At 41.6% G+C, this 19,587-nt stretch overlaps 1 protein-coding gene and 1 long non-coding RNA gene across 2 annotated transcripts in view; one reads left to right on the top strand and one right to left on the bottom strand.

Moving 5' to 3' along the window:
* The window catches only part of TFEC (transcription factor EC), a 122,542-nt gene that overhangs the window by 79,073 nt on the left and 23,882 nt on the right, over window positions 1–19,587 (bottom strand). The gene's annotated exons all lie outside the window — the stretch shown is intronic.
* Window positions 6,968–19,193, top strand: LOC309379678. Its single transcript, XR_014172589.1, has 3 exons — window positions 6,968–7,258; window positions 10,707–10,854; window positions 18,545–19,193. It is a non-coding gene; the product is annotated as an uncharacterized lncRNA (long non-coding RNA).

Below are 19,587 nucleotides of genomic sequence, written 5' to 3'. Positions count from 1 at the left end.
GTATTGCTCCCAATTAAAGGCGGATTGCATGAAAACAAAGAAAGCTGGCACACTGTACTAATGTGAACTGGCCTACTCTTAGGTCTTATTAGGAGCCATCTCAATCAGCATTTCTTCCTGTTGATTGATAGGAAGAGGAATGTGTGGCAGGAGCAGATCATTACGGCACATTAACTCAGATAGGAGACAAATGCCCACAGGGCCTTGAAACACGATGAGGAATAAATAAAAACTCTGTTTGGCGGACGGTGGAGGTGGGGAGATAAAAATTCTTCATTTCCCCAGGCTAGAGTGGAGGAAAGTGAAACAAATGGCACACAGAAGGTGCCAAATCAGAAAAAAGGAAGCAGCAAGCCAGGTCGAGGACGCTCATTAGCAGTCAACAATACTTCCAATATATTGATAACTTTATTCATATTTTCAGATCCTAAACAACTCTCTGCTTCTTCTCCTTCCTGCTACTAAATAGAGTCTTAAAACACCAACCAAAAAGGAAAAGAAGCCCATTGCTTTTTCTAACCTCATTGAATTTTATATTTATATTCAGGTATACCCTGAGTAAAAGTTAGCTGAATACTGTTTGTGTGTTATTTTTGTACACTGCTTTGGAGTAAACAACAGAGCAGGGCATAAGCAAACTTATTTTTAGATGTGACCTATATTTTGTAAGGAAGGACTCAAATGTATCAGCAGAAAAAGATCTGGCCACTGTTTTAAAAAAAGTGAGGCATGAGGGCATTGACTAGGGCCAAACAGCCTCTTCTTGGGGGTTCGTTATCTTTCTGTTTCAGAGAAATTCCTCTCAGCTGAAGAGGTAGTACTGTTAGAACATTTAACATACTGTAGTTCTATTTTTTTCCCCTGTTCCACTCTGAGCACAGTTGGGGAACTTAAAAAAAAATCATTGTAAAAAGACACACAGACACAGACACACACACAAATAATGCAGACACAACTAATTTAATTTCTACAGTGTCAGTCTGTTACAGTGAGAGAACGGTTTCCATAAATAGAAAGCTAAATTAACGTTATGGTCGCAACAGTGCACCCACAAGGCCACACAATCCCTAATGTGCCACTAAAAATAAAATAAAAAAGATGAGAAGAAACAGTTGGCATTCAGTTAACAATCATGTTTGGAGGCTTGTGGCGGACTTTGTTATTCCAAGGGAAGCCAGGTACAAGTCTCTTGGGATTATGTACAAAGGCAGGGAAAAAAGTGGACATTTCTGAAACTCAAAGGTGACTGCTGGGTTAATAAAACAGCCTGTTTTCTGTTCACCCACTCTTCCTCACAGTGTGCAGGTACATTAAAATACGTCAAAAGGAAAACCATTTGCTGTGGAGAAATAATTCAGCTAAAAGTCAAAATTTCCAGCTGGTGCATCGCTTTAGAGAAAGCGTGTGTGTGTGTGTGCTCGCGCGCGCGCGCACACACACACATTTACAAAGTGACCTGCACATCTCATCGGATGAAAGTTGATCTCCTCATTAAAGTAGAAACAAACGTTCAACATAGGAACAACTGCCAGGTGCAAAAAATAATATACTACACTGGATATCAAAAGCCTACATTTCCCCGTCCCTGTTGCCTATCATCACTGCAGCTGACTCCAAATGTGAGGAACCTCTTGAAAGCATAATGAAGGCAAAGCTGTCTCTAGCCATTTGCTAAAGCAGTTTTGTTGCTGTTAGCCATCAAGAATTGCAAGTGCATTGTTGTCCCATAATAGGGGGAAAGTGCCTCCGTTTCTTGTTAACAATCCGCTTGCTATGGAGTCTATTAAGACACACAGAAGTTTGAGTTTGGCATGAAACATCATCTTAATTAAGGGCTGATCTACCTCGTACATACCACATACAGAGTCCAGTACACATGGTGGTTGTAACATGTACGGCAGCATGCTTTGTGTCCATCTCTCAAGTTGTATGGACAGAAGCAATTCGTACTGTGAGCTTCTTTGCACAAGACGGCTTCTGGAAGGAGCAGAGGTCCTCAGTCAGCCTCTACATTGGGAATGGAGAAAGGGCTGGACTACAACTTCCATCACCCTGACCACTGGCCACGGTTCCTAGGGTTGATGGGAGCCAGAGTTCATACATATATACTCAGAAGGAGGAAATCCTGCTGTGTTTGGTGGGTCTTCCATCCCAAGTGTGCATAGCACTCCAGCCTTAAAGACACAACATTCCCATTGAGTAACAGGACTATCCCAAGCAAGTAAGGCTTAGAATTATGGGTTTCATGATTCACATGAAACATTAACATAATATCATAGTTGGCTGATGATTTGCTACCAGGCCAGGTTCAGAATTATTGATTCACTAAGCCAAACACAACTTGGGCCCAATGTACCTTCATACTTCATGTTCCTTTATACTCCACCTCAGTCACTGAGATCCTCTGATGGGGCCTTTCTGGTAGGTTCCCATGCCCCTGAGATTTGGTTGAGGACCAAGTCTTTGGTGTGGCAGGCCCTGCCCAGTGAAACTCCCTACCTGAAAAGGTCCACCAGGAAGCATCACTGCCTCCTTTCAGACGTCCCTTGAAAACTGTACTACAAGATGTGACTGGAAAGTTTGGTGAATGGTCACAGAAATCGAACAGCGATAAATATTCAAGCATACAATTGGCATCGGAAATTCATGAAATGCTCACAGCTGGGTACAGAGATGAAGCCATAATTTGAAAGACAGTGTATGAGTGGCAGGCGGTCGAGCAAAACAGCAGCAAATGTCAACGGAGTTCGTGAGTTATTGATGCAGGATCAGCATTTGTCCATCTGAATGATGGTAGAAGAATTGCATATTCCATGTGAAATTGTTGCTGAGGTTACTGAGTTGTCCCACCCTCCATATTCTCCCAATCTTGCCCCACCAGATTTATTTCTTTTCCCAAAACTGAAATCTGCACTGAAAGGGTACAGATTTTCCAACTTTTCACACATCTAAGCTGCTGTGACAGGGGATCTGAAAGCAGTACCTTCTCCAGAGGTTTCCAACAGTTCTATGAACGTTGTCAATGGTGCATTGTATCCGAGGGGGCCTACTTTGAAGGCCTGTAAGGTTGTATGTTTGAATATTTATCGCTGTCCAATTTCTGTGACCATTCACCAAACTTTCCAGTCACACCTTATATTTAGATACCCCCTCACTATATGGTTTTTTTTCCTTTTTAACCAGCTGTTTCATTAATGTTTTAAATTATGTTTTCTAGATATAGTGATTTATTTTGTTGTTGTAAGCCACCTTGATATATTTTATGAACGTACATATCATACATACTCAAATAAATAAATAAAATACGCTGACATGTTCACACTGTGTTGCATTTGGACTTTGCTGGAAGTTGAAAGCTACTGGATTCTATTATGAACATGTGGATCTCATCTGAAGAGCAAAAAAGGGTTGCAAGCAGGTAAGGAAAAGTTAGTGAAAATTGCTCCCTCCCCTTTCAATAAGTGGGAGCATCCCAGGAGAATAATTCCATTCACAGGATCTCAGAATCCAACCATTGTCTCTGAACTCAAATTGAATTGGATAGTCTCCTCTTTTGTTGGGTCTAGCAAGCAACATATATGATAACCTTACCTATTCTCCCAGTCTAGGTTTCCCAATAAGTGAATAGCAGAGCAAAATGGATGGATTATCCTACTAATTAGCTTTGAATATTAGAACAACAGTAACCCACAAATAAATTCCTTATGATGGTCATTGACCACAACAATGAAGACTTTATTTGAATCTATGAATAAATGCATTTGAAGGAATAAAAATATTAATAAAAATAATAGTTGAGAATATCCAAGATTAGATCTTTAAATAAAAAATATAATACTCCAACAATAAATACAAGTTTAGATGTGTGCAACACGCATTACTCAAGAATCTAATGAGGATTTTATATTCTACAATGCTAGAGCTTTTCTTTAGTTTCTTCTGTCTTTCCATAAGATCATAACCCCTTTCCCCATTATGCAAATACATAACTAAGACCCTTTGAAGAATGCATTTTATGAGGCTGTTAGACAATAATGGCTTTTAAGTAGCTGTTATGAGTGAGTTTGTCAATACTTATCAAGGCACATTTAAAAACACTTTATTCAGACATTATGCTGATGAAGATTATTATTTGAGACTTAGGATAGGTGAGGTTACTAACCCACTCTCAGTTATTTCTAAGACAGCTTTGTCAAAGTATTTCCCATTAGTTAAAAAAAAAATACAACCAACAAAAGCCAGGCTATTGAGCAATACTAATAATGCAATGAAAAAATAGTTGTGTGATGTTTCTTGTGCACAAAATCACTCTAAATTCTGGTTACAAATTTCTGGGCTAGGGCCTTGAAATGGCAATTGAGGTTTTGTGAGGTTCCGAACGTTACTGACTTCACTGGAGAGCCATCAATAAGAAAATGGTTTCCATTTTTATATACAAGGTCCCGAGTTCACCTATCAAAGCAATCTCCTATTCAGAACTCTGATGTGTAACATCTCTAGTTGATGGAGACAGATTTCTGTAGTCTGCTTTAAAGAGTTTCTTTTCAACAAAGGAACAAGCCGAGCAGGGTAGCTAATAATGCATAATGGACGGCAACAGAGGACACAGATTTAAATTACGTGATTATTAGGCCATAAGCACACCATACATTTAAAGCACATGACTTCCCACAAAGAATTCTGGGAACTGTAGTTTGCTAGTTTGTTACTGTGGTGAGTGAACTACAGCTCCCAGGGTTTGTGTGCTAAGGTGGGAGTGCTATGAATTAGAGACAAGAAGGGCCAAATAAGAGAGGAAGGATTGCCCTTAAGATAAGACATCTGGAACTGGGAGGGGAATTTGGCTTGAGTTTGGTCGAAATGGCAACTGAGAGAGCTTTTCAAATAATATATATTGAAAAATGGAAGGTGGATTAGGATAGTAGAGCTGCGCTTGAAAAAGAACAGACAAATCCTTGAAAGCTATAGATGAGTAAGTTCCACCTACACTGCCAGATGCAATATGTCTCTTAATACCAGTTGCTGTGAATCACAAGTAGGGAGAGTGTTGTTGCATTTAGAGATCTGGTTGACCACTGTAGATGCAAGACTCCTGAACTGAGAAGGGGATTGAAGTTAGGGAGCTAAGACAGCATCGCTTTCTGTTCCGCCCTCCTTTCATCACATGCAGCACCGCTTCCGTTCTGCTGCAGTTAGTCTTCTGTTTCAATGTTGTTGGCCTCACTATCTTAACTTACGATATTTATGTAATTTGTAATGCCTAATAAAGGTTTGGCAAAGTAAGTAAGTAAGTAAGTAAGTAAGTAAGTAAGTATTTATGTAGTTAATTATTCCACTCCATTCATTTCAGTGCCAAGGAAACACAATGAAAATGGAATGAAATGTCATCAGTTATCAGGGCATTTTGGCTCCTGAGGTGAATCAACAAAATGGCGCCTATCCCTCTCAGTTAGGGAAGGTGTAAGTGAAGATGTACATCAGGAACAATGGAGGAAGAAAGATCCACATTGTGATCTGCTGCCCCTGTGGACCCTGCCACCCGAGGCGGTCCCCTCACTTTGCCTCCTGTAATTAACAGGGCCAGCCCAACCATATCACTTGCGGACTGAAAGCAGCAACAACAGTGGATACTGATTTTATTTGCTGGATTAATATTAATAATAATAATTTTTTATTTATATCCCGCCCTCCCCGGCCAAAGCCGGGCTCAGAGCGGCTAGCAACAAGTAAAAAAGCACAGTGTACATAAAATCACACAGTCAATTAATTAAAATACATTCTAGAATCAATTCAGAATCAAATTAATGGCAGCCATTGGGCTAGAGTTCTATGAGGATTACAGAAGGAGAGATGGGGTCAGACTGTGCCTTGGCCAAAGGCCTGGTGGAACAGCTCTGTCTTGCAGGCCCTGCGGAAAGATGTCAAGTCCCGCAGGGCCCTAGTCTCTTGTGACAGAGTGTTCCACCAGATTGGGGCCACAGCTGAAAAAGCCCTGGCTCTGGTCGAGGCCAGCCTAACCTCCTTGTGGCCTGGTATCTCTAAGATGTTTTTATTTGAAGACCGTAAATTCCTCTGTGGGACATACCAGGAAAGGCGGTCCTATAGGTATGAGGGTCCTAGGCCGTATAAAGGTTAAAACCAGCACCTTAAACCTGATCTTGTACTCTACCGGGAGCCAGTGCAGCTGGTATAGCACTGGGTGAATGTGATCCTGTGGCGAGGACCCTGTAAGGAGTTTCGCTGCAGCATTCTGCACCCACTGGAGTTACTGGGTCAGTCTCAAGGGCAGCCCCACGTAATTTCTCTTCTGGACATGTTTCCATTTTTGTCAACATTCTCCAACATCCCAAGTTAGAGCAGATGACCCCTGAGGTCCCTCCCTTGGAATAAAATGAGATACAAATAGAAAACATGAGACTTCAGCAGATTCTTCAAGGTCTGCCCCTCCGCCCTCCATTATATCTGCATACAAACAGCTATATTGTTCTGGGGACACACAGTCGCCATTCTTGCTGTCACAGAAATGCCTCTTTTCGGTTCTTCTCCCCAACCTACAAGGCAGTCAAAGATAACTATTAAGAGAGAATCTATTTATTTATTTCTCAGCAATATCAGCTAATAGAAGCATCTCAATCCACAAACATTATTTTTGTGCAGCCTTAATTCAGCCAAGTGGAATTCTTCATTAGGTTGCCCTCTGTGTCGACTTTGTGCCTGCCAAGGATTAGCCTGGGGCAAATTTTGACAGCAATAAGATATCCACCCATAAAACCAAGTGTGCAGCTGGCAATTCTTTAATTTAAATAGCACTAAGTTTTGTATATATATGCGCAAGAACAGTAACAATTCAGAAATATTCAGTTTAAAACAGAATATTATTCCCGGGGCTTTATTTCTAGAAAAAATTGTGCTGGTACTGTATACCGCTGAGTGCCACCAGAAAAAAGCACTGGTCTTTCCTATCTCCCAAGCTTGTTGTGAGGACAAACTGAGTAAATTAAATCATAAAGCGGCAGCAGCAAAGAAAGGGCACATCAGTTCTAACCTGGCTGGCAGCAGTCCTCTGCTAAGCACAAGTCTCTGGGATTTTCTCGTTTCACATATCCTGCCAACTCTTTTTCCTCATAGCACTGACAGGAACATTAGGAAGCCAAGGACGGAAAGGTTTTGCCATCGCTCCCTGAAGCCGTCTGCCAAATGTGACAGATCTTCCCCTAGCTGTGAAGAAGAATGAGAGCTGGAAGAAGGTATTTCATAGGTACGGTTGCTAACTTCTTCTATTAACAGGGCTCTCGTGCGGCTGTATGACCAGCACAAGTTCCCACTTTTGTTGGGGTGGGGATATTGCAAATGCTTGGATTTCTGCCCGCTGCACAATTCTTAAATGCGAACTGTACAGTGGTACCTTGGGTTAAAGTACTTAATTCATTCCGGAGGTCCGTTCTTAACCTGAAACTGTTCTTAACCTGAAGCACCACTTTAGCTAATGGGGCTTTCTGCTGCCGCTGCACTGCCAGAGCACGATTTCTGTTCTCATCCTGAAGCAAAGTTCTTAACCCAAGGTACTATTTCTGGATTAACGGAGTCTGTAACCTGAAGCGTATGTAACCTGAGGTACCACTGTATAACAGTAGCAATCCCAAAGATGAAAAATAGGATAGCGGGCAATATCTAATTTTAGATCTGATGGTAGATGTTATTCAAAAGGAGGATGTGACTGGACAGTACACTGGTGTCTTCCTCTCTTGTGGCAAGAGAGAGAGAGAGAGTGAGAGAGAGACCAGGAAAGTCAGATGTTTCTGCTCAGCTCTTATTTTACATAAAAAACTTTAATTGCTTTATTTTAGACATTTCAGACAACCGCATGCAAGTCAATGGAGCACAGCGCTTTTGCACTAGATACCTGGGAAAAGGTACAAGGAAATAATTTGATACTGCTCTTTGACGAACTGGATGTTTCGTATGGGGGAATTTTTCGGTTGAAAACCTCGACTTCAGCAACCTGCAACATGGACTGAACTCAATTTTTTAGACAAATAGAGCTACACAACCCTATCACATATATTGTCTCCCAAACAAGGCCCACTGAGTTGGTAAGAGCATGCAGCTGATAACGCCAAGGTTGCAGGTTTGATCCCCATATGGGACAGCTGCATATTCTTGCATTGCTGGGGGTTGGACTAGATGACCCTCAGGTTCCCTTCCAACGCTACAATTCTATGATTCTAGTAATCCTGGGATAAGTGTGTGGAGGATTGCAGCCTAATTTTTTTTGCATGGAAGACTGGGCTTTGTTTCAGGAACAACAGCTGACTCACTAGAGTCCAGTCACAGCTGCAGTAAAATCTTGGCTTTCTCTGCTGAGTTTACATTTAAACCTAATATGAGTGATGCTTAACATCACTTGGGGTGAAGGAGTAGGGGAGATGCTCATCAAATTCATAGATGACAAGAAGCTGACTAGGTTAGGTAGTATTATAAAAGACAGAAATGGGAATTAAGGCCATATTGGCAGGTTGGAGACCTGGATCAAAAGCAATGAAATGAATTTCAGGAGATAAACACAAAGTTCTGCATTACAGTGGGAAGAATTAGATGCACAAACATACGATGGATGGGTATCTGCCTTGATAGCAATGTATGTCATAAAGATCTAGACATTCTAGCAGACCACAAGCTGTACATGAGTTACACTGGTGTCAGAAGCAAACAGGCAGGAGTCACTGCCTCAACAGACAAAGGCAAAGTTTGGAGTAGAGTTTTGCAGTCTGATGTGACCAAGAAGTAAAGCAAGCAAGATGCAGAGTCAAAGCGATGTTTGGGAGCAATATTTTATTTCTATTTCAATCCAAGACTTTAGTTCCAGGGGCAAACAAAACCCTTTTGGGGTGTTGATGCTGTGAACCCCTCCATCACTGGCTCAGATTGTATATTCGTAAAACTAATCATATATTATAAAGATAAAGATAAAGGATCTCTGGATGGTTAAGTCCAGTCAAAGGCAACTGTGGGGTTGCAGTGTTCATCTCACTTTCAGGCCAAGGGAGCCGCCATTTGTACACATACAGCTTTCCGGGTCACTTAGCCAGCATGACTAAACCACTTCTGGTGCAACGGGACACTGTGACGGAAACCAGAGTGCATGGAAACACTGTTTACCTTCCTGCCACAGCGATACCTATTTATCTACTTGTACTGGTGTGCTTTCAAACTGCTAGGTTGGCAGGAGCTGGGGCAGAACAACGGGAGCACACCTCATCACGCAGATTCGAACTGCTGACCTTCCAACTGGCGAGCCCAAGAGGCCACAGCCTCCACTATGACACAATACAAAAGGAAACACAAACCCTGGGAGAGCACCTGGAACCCCCGAAATTTCACACCGCTCAGAGATTGGGGTGACTTGGCAACAATACACGTTTGTATCACTCATAAGTGATGTGATGTGTATTTGATCCTGAATACAAAACAAATGGCAAGGAGTCACTCATTAGAAATGAGTACCGATGGAATGAAAGGAAGAGGATATAAAAAACTGAAAGTATATATGCTATATAGATAGGCTCAATGGATTAAATAGCAAGCTAATAAAATGGGTGCCCAACTGGATAAAAGCAGGAAAGAAATAAAGGTTATGCAGTACTGTTGTGGTGTTAAAAGTGTTAAATTTAGATATATTATGATGGATAGAATTTCATGACAGTGAGTCTCAAAAGCCTGAAGAATGGTTCCGCGTGACAAAGTAATGTTAAGCCCCATCATTTTTTGCTCTTTTAAAAGCAGACTTAGTGGAGCACTAGAATAGATATGATACAGTAGGTCAAGATCCTACACTGGCAGGGGATGCACAGAATGACCTACCGGGTCTTTCTCCCCCTCTAACATTTCATCATTCTATGAAGTTCTAAGCCAAATACTTTTATCACTTTTTGTCTATGTGAGCAGCTGAGCTTCGTGTCACTAGAAGCGAAGGGGTGAAAAATGATTGTGGCTGAACAGTTACCAAAAAAATAATAAAATCAGAAGTAGCCCGTTCTGTTATGAAACAAAATTTGCTCTTTTATAATTATAAATGCACTCCCAAATAGCACGGCTGAAATAATGAATTGAAAACTGAACACGGAGGACAATGATGAGGAAAGAGAGATAGAGGGGGAATGCTGGGCAAAGCAGGTGCCGAAGGGAATGAAGGATTGAAATTGCACAATAGATGAAAATGGACAGACATGAAAAAAGAGATAGGTGTGCCACAAGTATTATGAGGAAGAGGCATGGTACCTCACGGAGAAAGCTGTTAAGTTGTGGGTGAACATATCAGACGACACAGCGATTCTTCAAACAGCTCTTGTTTATTCACAGGCCAGAACAGAACTGAAGGGTTCAGCCAGCCTGCTTATATACAGCTCCACTACAACGCAACTGTAACCATTTTCTGTAGCTATCCAATCACTGAACGTCACTTTCAATCCCCTATTTGCATATGTGGACCTGAGTGAAAACTATCTACAGTATCCCCCTGCTGGCCCAGGGTGAGAACTTCAGTACATAACAAAAGCCAAGTCAGTTAGGACCTGGAAGAACCCACAAAGGTCTCAAATCCACCTGAAGTGCCTTTGGCTTGTGGATGTTTCCACCTGAGGCTCCTGACAACCCAATCCAAACACATACTAAACCCTACTTTGAACCCCAATTCTCCCCTTTACGAGCCAGGCCTCAAGAACGAAGGTGGCAGCAGATGCAATGAGAAGCCCAGCATCAGCATGAGATCTCCTCAAGAGAAGATCCAGCTACAAAGAATGATCCAGAAGATGACCAAGAAGAGGAAGAGACGGCGTTGAGGTTATAAGCGAGAAGGTGGAAGTGAGGATTTGTGTAAAACATACATTAAAACTGTCAATAAACGTTAGAAGTTAATTACAAATTGCTTAACGTCGGTGCTGCCATACTGAAAGATCAACTCCTTACAAGCGAGGAAGAGAGATTATGTGGCACTTGTAAAATACCAGTTCTCCAGATCGAAGTAGTCAAATGGGTATATATGCTTAGCCTCCTTATTAATGCACTTTGAAATCAGTAGTTTTTATTATACTGTGTTTCTTTCCTTCCTCGTTCCATCACGCCTGTGTGAGTTTGTCCTTTTTGTGGTTGTCATGCCAATGCTGGGTGATAAATTGTGGCCTACAGAAAGGACCAGGCCTCCATGTGTTCCCTCAGTCATACTTCCAACAAGCATGCCATGTAAAACCGAGTCCACTTCTCATCCAGCTAATTCACAGGTAGAAATCCAGCAGCTATTCGTAAGTAAAACTTCCCCGTTCCCCCCACAGAGCTACAATTCTCAGAATGATTTAACAATCAATCCTTCTTCCCAGGGAAATCTGGGAGCTGTTGCTCTATGAGGGCAACAGGGGTTTCCAGACACCTCTCAGCACCCTTAAAAAGCTACAGCTCTTCCCACCATACATTGGGGAAAGTCATGACTCTTTAAAATGGTACCATGGTGCTTTCAGCTTAGGGTGTGAATGTGGTAGGCATTCTCCACTACATCTGAGACAGCAGTCTAGTTGTAGGCTAGCCATGACAGGTCTATCCTCCAATGGCAACTACTGACTGGGGCCCCCCAACAACATCTGCCGCCTAAGGCAATTGCCTCACTCTGCCTAATGGCAGAATCAGCCCTCCATCTCTCTATCCTGTTCCATTTAACTTTCCTGCCTTCTTTCAATCCTTCCATATCATGCTACCTCACAGGGCTGTCACAGCTTACACAAACTCTTCAAAGTGTGGCTTCACATTTCTGCTGGTTATCAATGCCCGGCGAAAAATTATGGAGCAGACCTTCAGGTCAGAGTGGGGAGTCAGCCATATTGGAATTGGCATCATTGCCTGACATGGAATGGTGGTTTCAGCATGGCAGGAACCTCTTGAATAGTGCAATCCCAAGCTGCTAAACTGGCTGTGATGGCGCCAATGTCATCTAGATGACCTTAACTCTTAAGTTCCTGGGTAACAGAATGAATGTAGCCTTTCCAAAGCGCTGTGCAGCCCGTCACAGTGGGATTCCCAGGTCTACATACTAACTCACTTTGCAAGCCGGCAGAGCCTTGAAAATGAAAATAATACTTGGCATCCATTAAAAGAGGTTGGAAACCGCTGAATGAAGTTTCCGTTTCCAATTATGCTAATGAATTTGATAGGGAACCTGTGAATTGTCTGTCGAAGTTTCCCCATCATCACCTCCCCCACAACCTAGCTTGGGTGTCCATGTGCCAATAATAAATCAGGCCTTTTGATTTGAAAAGTGTTGTTTTAATTTCAGAGGCAATTGTACCTGCTGAGATTTAAACTTCCCACCCATTGACCGAAAAGCTCCAGAGCCAATAATTAACTGTGGTACTAGCAATTATCATCTTTGCAAACCACTAGGGGGCAAGATCATCACACTCAGCTCTTTAATTCGAGTAGAACAGTTTTTCAGGCCTCTGGAAGAATTTTTGCAGAAAGAATCTACTTTCTTTTTAATACAATTACACAGGCACTGCAGAAGTTCAGCAATTACTGGTGCATATTCCAAACTAGTGTCTCTGCAAATATTATTGAAACAAAGCCACTTCAGTTCTAAGACCATCTCAAAAGAGAAGAAATAAATCCAATCTATTCTTTAAAAATAAATAAATCACACAGCACAAAGCCAGAACCAAAATTCCCACATATTACAGTGTTAATATTTACACTGGTGGAAACAGGACAGAAGCAGTCCTTTAAAGACCCACTTTCTGCTATTGACCATTCTCTATTATTTATATTTTTGGCCGTAGAGAGGATTAAAAAAAATAAACATACAGACAGCATTAGTATAGACCGTGAACTTACCAGATAAGGGCCTATTCAAATGATCATCAAATGTATTCCTTTTTTTAAGTAGGCAAATTTCGTTTTGTCAACAAAGAGGGTGCTAGAAACCTGCCGCAGAAGATATTGGCTGCTTGCTTTGAATCTATATGTGAATTTTAGAGATGCCTGCAAAACTTGTTCTTCTCATAATGCCTGGACCTCAGTGCAATTACACACACACACACACACACACACACACACTCACCTTCATTCCCATTGACCATCCAATCACCCCAAGTCACTTCTCTCCATCCATTTGAACTCTGTTTCCTTTTTTAAAAAAATTTATTTGGTTTTACAAATATGTTCACATTCAAAATCAACACCCACACCCCAAAAAATCACACAAGATTCTTCCAAATCTCTAGACTCCCCTCCTCCCCTCCATGGCTTCTTTAGCTAACTTTTTCAACTGCATTTTATAAATCACTCTAGTTTTTCAGTTCTCCGTTGTGTCCAAAGTCTATGTAACATTTGTTGTTGTTGTTTAGTCGTTTAGTCGTGTCCAACTCTTCGTGACACCATGGGCCAGAGCACGCCAGGCACACCTGTCTTCCACTTCCTCCTGCAGTTTGGTCAAACTCATGCTGGTAGCCTCGAGAACACTGTCCAACCATCTCATCCTCTGTCGTCCCCTTCTCCATCTTTCCTAGCATCAGGGTCTTCTCCAGGGAGTCTTCTCTTCTCATGAGGTGGCCAAGAGTTATTTAAGACCTGCTAAAGAGTTCAGATGTTTACAGTCGTCTCTCAAGTATAATATAAATTTCCCCCATTCTGATTTTTCCGGTCATTTTTGACAACTCTGCATAGTCCTGTAGCTTATTCTGCCATTCCGCTCTGGTAGGGACCTTGTCGTCTTTCCAACTCTGTCATTGCATACATAAACGGTCTTTTCTATTCCTTCAGTATATCTGCACCTACAATTCCTAACAAAAAAGGCTTCTGGTTTTTTAACAAACGTTTCAGCATTTCCCACCCTACCCCCAAAGTCATCCTAATGTTCTACAACAAATAGGCAGATCCAGAATTAAATGGTCCCCTTATGTTAATAACAATTTTAGCATTTGGACACAATCAATGGAAGGTCAACTCCTCTGGGCTGATCTGACCTCCAACGATACTGAAGAGACCTCCCCAATTGACCATTATAACACATTAATCCGAAAACTCCAACCGTTATTGTCAAGACTCAGGAGATCTAGCCACAATGAGTCCCCTACCAACAAAAAATGGTTTGACCGCGAATGCATCCAGGCAAAACTTACACTCAGGGAATGCTTTAAGGTCTTCCAGCAAAATCCTAACCCTATCACTAAATTAGAGTTACAACTTAAAAAAAAGAACTACAAAGAGTTACTAAAAACCAAAAAAAGAACCGCAGACTCTCTCATCTGGCAGGCCCTCATAAAAGCGTCAATAGAAAAAGACAATACCAACTTCTGGAAAATTATCTCCAGTCAAACCAAAGCTCCTAACGAGGGCACAATAATCCCTGCAAACCTATGGGAAGAGCACTATAAAGTGCTGTTTAGGGAACATCGACCTTCTGCGCTGCTTAACATCCCCTTAGATAATGATACATCATGGCCCCCAACATCTGAAACTGAAATCACTTTGTTAATTCTACAAATGAAATCTGGCAAAGCCCCAGGAAGTGATTTCATTGTCGCTGAACTTCTGAAAGCGCAAATAAACTGGTGGGCCCCGGTTCTTGCAAATCTATTTTCATATATAGATAAGACAACAGAAATCCCTAAAGATTGGGGACTGGCTATAATTGTTCCTATATTTAAAAAGGGCAACCCCTCTGATCCATCTAATTATAGACCAATTAGTCATCTGAATGTGATCTGCAAACTTTATACAAAACATCTATGCCTAAAATTATGTGAATGGTTAGATCATAATGATTTACTAGAAATTGAACAAGCAGGGTTTACATCTGGAACGTTCCACCATTGATCACTGCTTAGTGTTAGATTATTTTGTCTATAAGTATGTGAAACATTGGAAAAAGTCATTGTATGCGGCTTTTGTGGACCTAAAGGCAGCATTTGATTCTGTATCCAGGGGTAGGCTCTGGGCCAAATTGGCCAATATGGGTATTAACAGAAGGTTATTACTTCTGATGATTAAGCTTCATGAGAACAATACCCTCCAGATAAGACTCGCACAGGACAGCAGACTCTCTAGAGAAATCCCAGTCCATAGAGGAGTTAGACAAGGATGCCTATTAGCCCCATTTTTATTTAACATCTATGTTAACTCCCTGGTCACATGCTGCCGTGAAATTGAACCCCCCCCCCCTGTGTTCTCTAACGGCAAAAAAGTACCAGTTTTAATGTATGCGGATGACGCTGTTCTTCTCTCTCAAACCAAAGTGGGTCTGAAACGTGCCTTAGGAAAGTTTAGTGACCAATGTAACACTGAACTGCTAACAATTAACTTTGCCAAAACCAAAATTGTACATTTTAACTGCTCCTTCAGGAAAGATAATTGGAGCGTAAAGGGAAACGCCATTGAACAGACTAAGACCTTCCAATACTTAGCCATTACTTTCTCTTATAATGCCAAATTGTCAGCACACCTGACCACATCAGCTATATCAGCAGGAAGAAGTGCAAATGCCATCCTTAGATTATTCAGAAGGAAAGGAGCTGGCTTCCTCCCGATGGCCCTAAAAGTTTTTCAGGCAAAACCTTTAGCCCAACTCCTGTATGGCTCTCAAATTAGCCCCTCTGCCAACCTTAAGACCCTTGAAACAGTACAATCAAAATTCTTAAGATCATTATTTGCTACCCCAAAGTGTACACCTAATGCAGTCTTAAGGCAAGAGGCAGGACTGCCCAGAGTGGAATTAAAAGTCTGGGAGCAAGCAATATCCCTCTGGTTGAAAATCCATTACAATCCTAAGGGACTGTTACCTTGCTTCCTGGCCGCAGTCCCCTATCCTCCTTGGCTTATGCAAATAACTAACAAGATCAAACAAATTGGCCTAAACCCTGAAAATCTTCTTCTTGGAACTCTGAACAAGGCAAAAGCAATTATCACTCAGAGACTTTACGATGTCGAATTACAACAAGAAGACGCCCTACTCCCGGAGACGTATAGATGTTTAAAAGCTTGGCCTAATTTTGCAGCTGCCCCCTACTTAACTAACATCACTAACGAAGCTTATAGATGGGCTTTCTCTAGAGCCCGCTTTGAGACAATGCCCTCAGCAGTCCTGTACGGCAAATTCACGTGGGTACCAATGCATGCACGTCTCTGCCCCTGTATGTCTAATAAGGTAGAATCTGTTACACACATCCTTCTATTCTGCGAATTTTATAGTGAAGAACGAGCTCATCTTATTTTGCCGCTTTTATCAAAATTTATACCCCTACAACATTATTTGGAATCCTCCCCCGAAATTGTACGAAAATATCTTCTGGAAGATTCCTCAAGCTCAATATCATATGAGGTGGCCAAATTTTGCACTTTAGTAATCAGGAAGCGTAAATCTCTTCTGTTGAATGGCACACTGCGAAGTTCCCTTGTGTAATCTTTTTTTCCTTCTTTCTGATGTTGCTGTTGATTCCCTTTTGTTTGACCTTGTGGTGTTCAGTGTCACTGGCTTTTGCCGCAATAAAACTAGTCTAGTTCACAGGAAGAGAGCCCAGAAGTCACATATTCAGTCACCAGATATTGCGCTGCCATGATAGATATTTGACGAAGAATGATCTATGCTACAATTCAATCCTAAACTGAAGGCCCATATTATTAGATCCGCACTTCTGAAGCCCACCCCATATAGCTGTGTTAATTGATCTTTTAATCTTTCTTATAAATTTTTATCCACCCATTATCTATCCTTAATTAAGTATCCTATGTATATGTTTAAATCTACGTTTGGTTCTAGCTACTATTTATTTAATAATTATTCGTCTGGATTCATACTGTTATGCTATTTATGTATATGTTTTGTCTATGCTGGTCTATGACCGTAATAAAGTACTTGACTTGACTATATATCATCTCCCATAATTCCTTTATTACTTTACAATTCCACCACATATGATAAAAGATGCCTTCCTTTTCTTTACATTTCCAGCAGATGAACTCTGCTTACTTTGTTGGTGTGGCCAACAGTGGCGAGCAACCACACAGCAAGAGAGGGAGAGACTGCTTTCTCTCCCCTGTCTGGCACTTGCGAGCTGTACTGCCCTTGGGAGATGCCACAAATTTATTATGTTTCAGTTGTGGGTAGAGCTTGGCTCAGGCATTGGGCGTTTATCCCTCCCAGTCCCCCACCAGGGATCCGGGGAACATCAGGGTTATCCAGTGGGGGGGGATGGGCTGGCTCTGGAGAACATATGTTCAAGCAGAGAGGGCCCGCCCCCATTACGTCACCATTGCAGGTTAGAGCAATGACAACCTCTCGGTGTATGGCCAAAGCCTCCCCTCAAAGCAACCCCTTTAACGGGGAACCCCAGTATTGCCGCCACAAAGAGAAGGGGGGCGTGAGTCACCGCTGCACGCCCACCCATTTAGGGAAGATAGACTAAAGGATTTCGCCCAAGGCCTGATACCGCCAAAGTTGTGACGTTTTGCTATGGGGAAAGCAAACCTGCCACTGCAGGAGAATTCCTTTCCGGCCCTTCAACAGCAACCTTGATGTAGCAGCACCCACAAAAGAAGTCTTAACTGAGGGTGGGTAGGGTGGGAGAAGCTCTGGAGCCAACTGATGATTCCCAGGTAAGATCCTCCCCCTACTGTGTGAGCAGGGTGGTCCCTCCCCCTACCTGTCCTGATCACCTTGGCAACGCCTCCCCAGGTGGGATTGGGCAACTGGCTGAGGTAGGTGGATACCTCCAGATATCCCACCTGGGGGAAGGCAAAGCCAAGCCTGTGTTAATGGTGCCGCATAGGGTCCAGGGGGCTGCGTGAGAGCCACGCAAAGGGCGCTCCTCATTTAATGTGGGGAGCGGTCATTCTGGGATCAAATAAGAAGACAGGATGGCTTTTGTAATTCTGCGACTGTCCCTGGGAAACCAGTCCTATCAGGGTCTTACATCCTGATCTGCCACTATGAAGCATGGCAGACATAACAGAGGGAGAAATTTTCATAGTTGTTTGCTGCCCTCGGCTGTGTCAGCTAGACAAGCAGAGTTTACAGGAAATAGAGAAAGTGTTTGGGGAATTTGGGGTGGCTAGAGATGGAGAAGGAATTTGATTCAGTTCACACTTGAAAGCTAACCAACCTAATTTGCGCTTTCCTAAACAGTACACAAACTGATACCCAGATATCCTTCAAAATTCACACTTCCCTGAATTTTGCAATGTAGTTCTCTAGCCAAGTAATATGCATTAAAAATGCATATGTTGTAGGAAAGTGTGCTTAATGCTCAAGTGGCCAACCTAAATATCATCAATGCTCACACACCATACATTTAAAGTGCACACTCCCCCAAGAATCTTAGAAACTTTTACCCCTTCGGGGAACTATAATTCCCAGAACCCTTAAACTATAGTTACCAGCATTTCTTGGGATGTGTGTTTCAAATGTGCTTCAAAAGCTTGGTGTTTATGCAGCCGTAATAAACCTGACTAGCATAAGACACATATTTTAACTTTGTATTTTACATTTCTTTTTTCTTTTTTTTTACAGAATAACATGAGGGGAGTCTAAAATAACGATGTTGCAGCTAATGTCAATGCATTCCAGTGAAGAGACAATGCTTTGCAGCAACACAGGATGCGACCATGCTCATTAAAATGTGACAATCAGCCTTGATGTTGTGCCTGATTTCCTGTGATTGTACATGCTTTCGTTACAGTGAAGTCATCACAGATTCTCTCCGTTATAACCTCATCATGATCTAATGCGCTGCCTTTTTTATCACAGCTATAAAAAAATTTGAATTGCATTCATCAAAGGGCAGAAAAAAACTTAAGTATTCAACAGGAAATCACTGTTATCATTTATAAGGGCTTACTTACAAGTAAAGCTGCTACATTCTGCAAATATCCCAGCTAATGAATCAAATGTGCCTTCTTACGTCGCTTTTGAAAACTTTCGTATGTCTGCATGTAGATGTTGCTTTGGATAACTGAAAACAATACAGATGTGCCTTTTCTTCTATCCTCCCACCTTTCGTTTCCTTATAAGAAAGATTGCTACTGTTCTGGCTAAAAACTGTGCATAATAACTAACTGGTTACCTAAGACATTTTTAATCTTCAGTGGTTCTTGAAAAGAATACAGAGCGAAAGCTGGACCCTGGAAAGACAGGAACAGGGAGAATGTCAGATTAGCCCAAACTCCCAGGCCCTTATCACTGAAAGAAAAGTCTGGCAAAGGACATTCAAGGACACTGTTAGAGCTCAAACATGTAATTATATAATTTACCAGAAAAAGCAGGTGTAAAGGGTAAGATTTGGAAACCCCAATCAACATTTTGCTTTTAAGGGAGAAATAGGGAGAAATTTATACAGTTTAGGAAGGAATATACTTCATAACATATTTGCAGTTGGAAGAGCAAGAGTCAGAATATCTAATCAAACTTATTTTATAATATATATATATATATATATATATATATATATATATATATACTTTAAAAAATAAATCATATATACATAAGTGAACAATTCAGTTTTCCTGATTGTATGTGAATAATTTTACTCAGAGTGGACCCATTGAAATCAATGA

Source organism: Podarcis melisellensis (genome assembly GCF_964234715.1).
Source record: "Podarcis melisellensis genome assembly, chromosome: 10".
Lineage (NCBI taxonomy): Eukaryota > Metazoa > Chordata > Lepidosauria > Squamata > Lacertidae > Podarcis > Podarcis melisellensis.
Note: the sequence above shows the minus strand (reverse complement) of the source record. Positions and strands in the feature narration are given on the sequence as shown.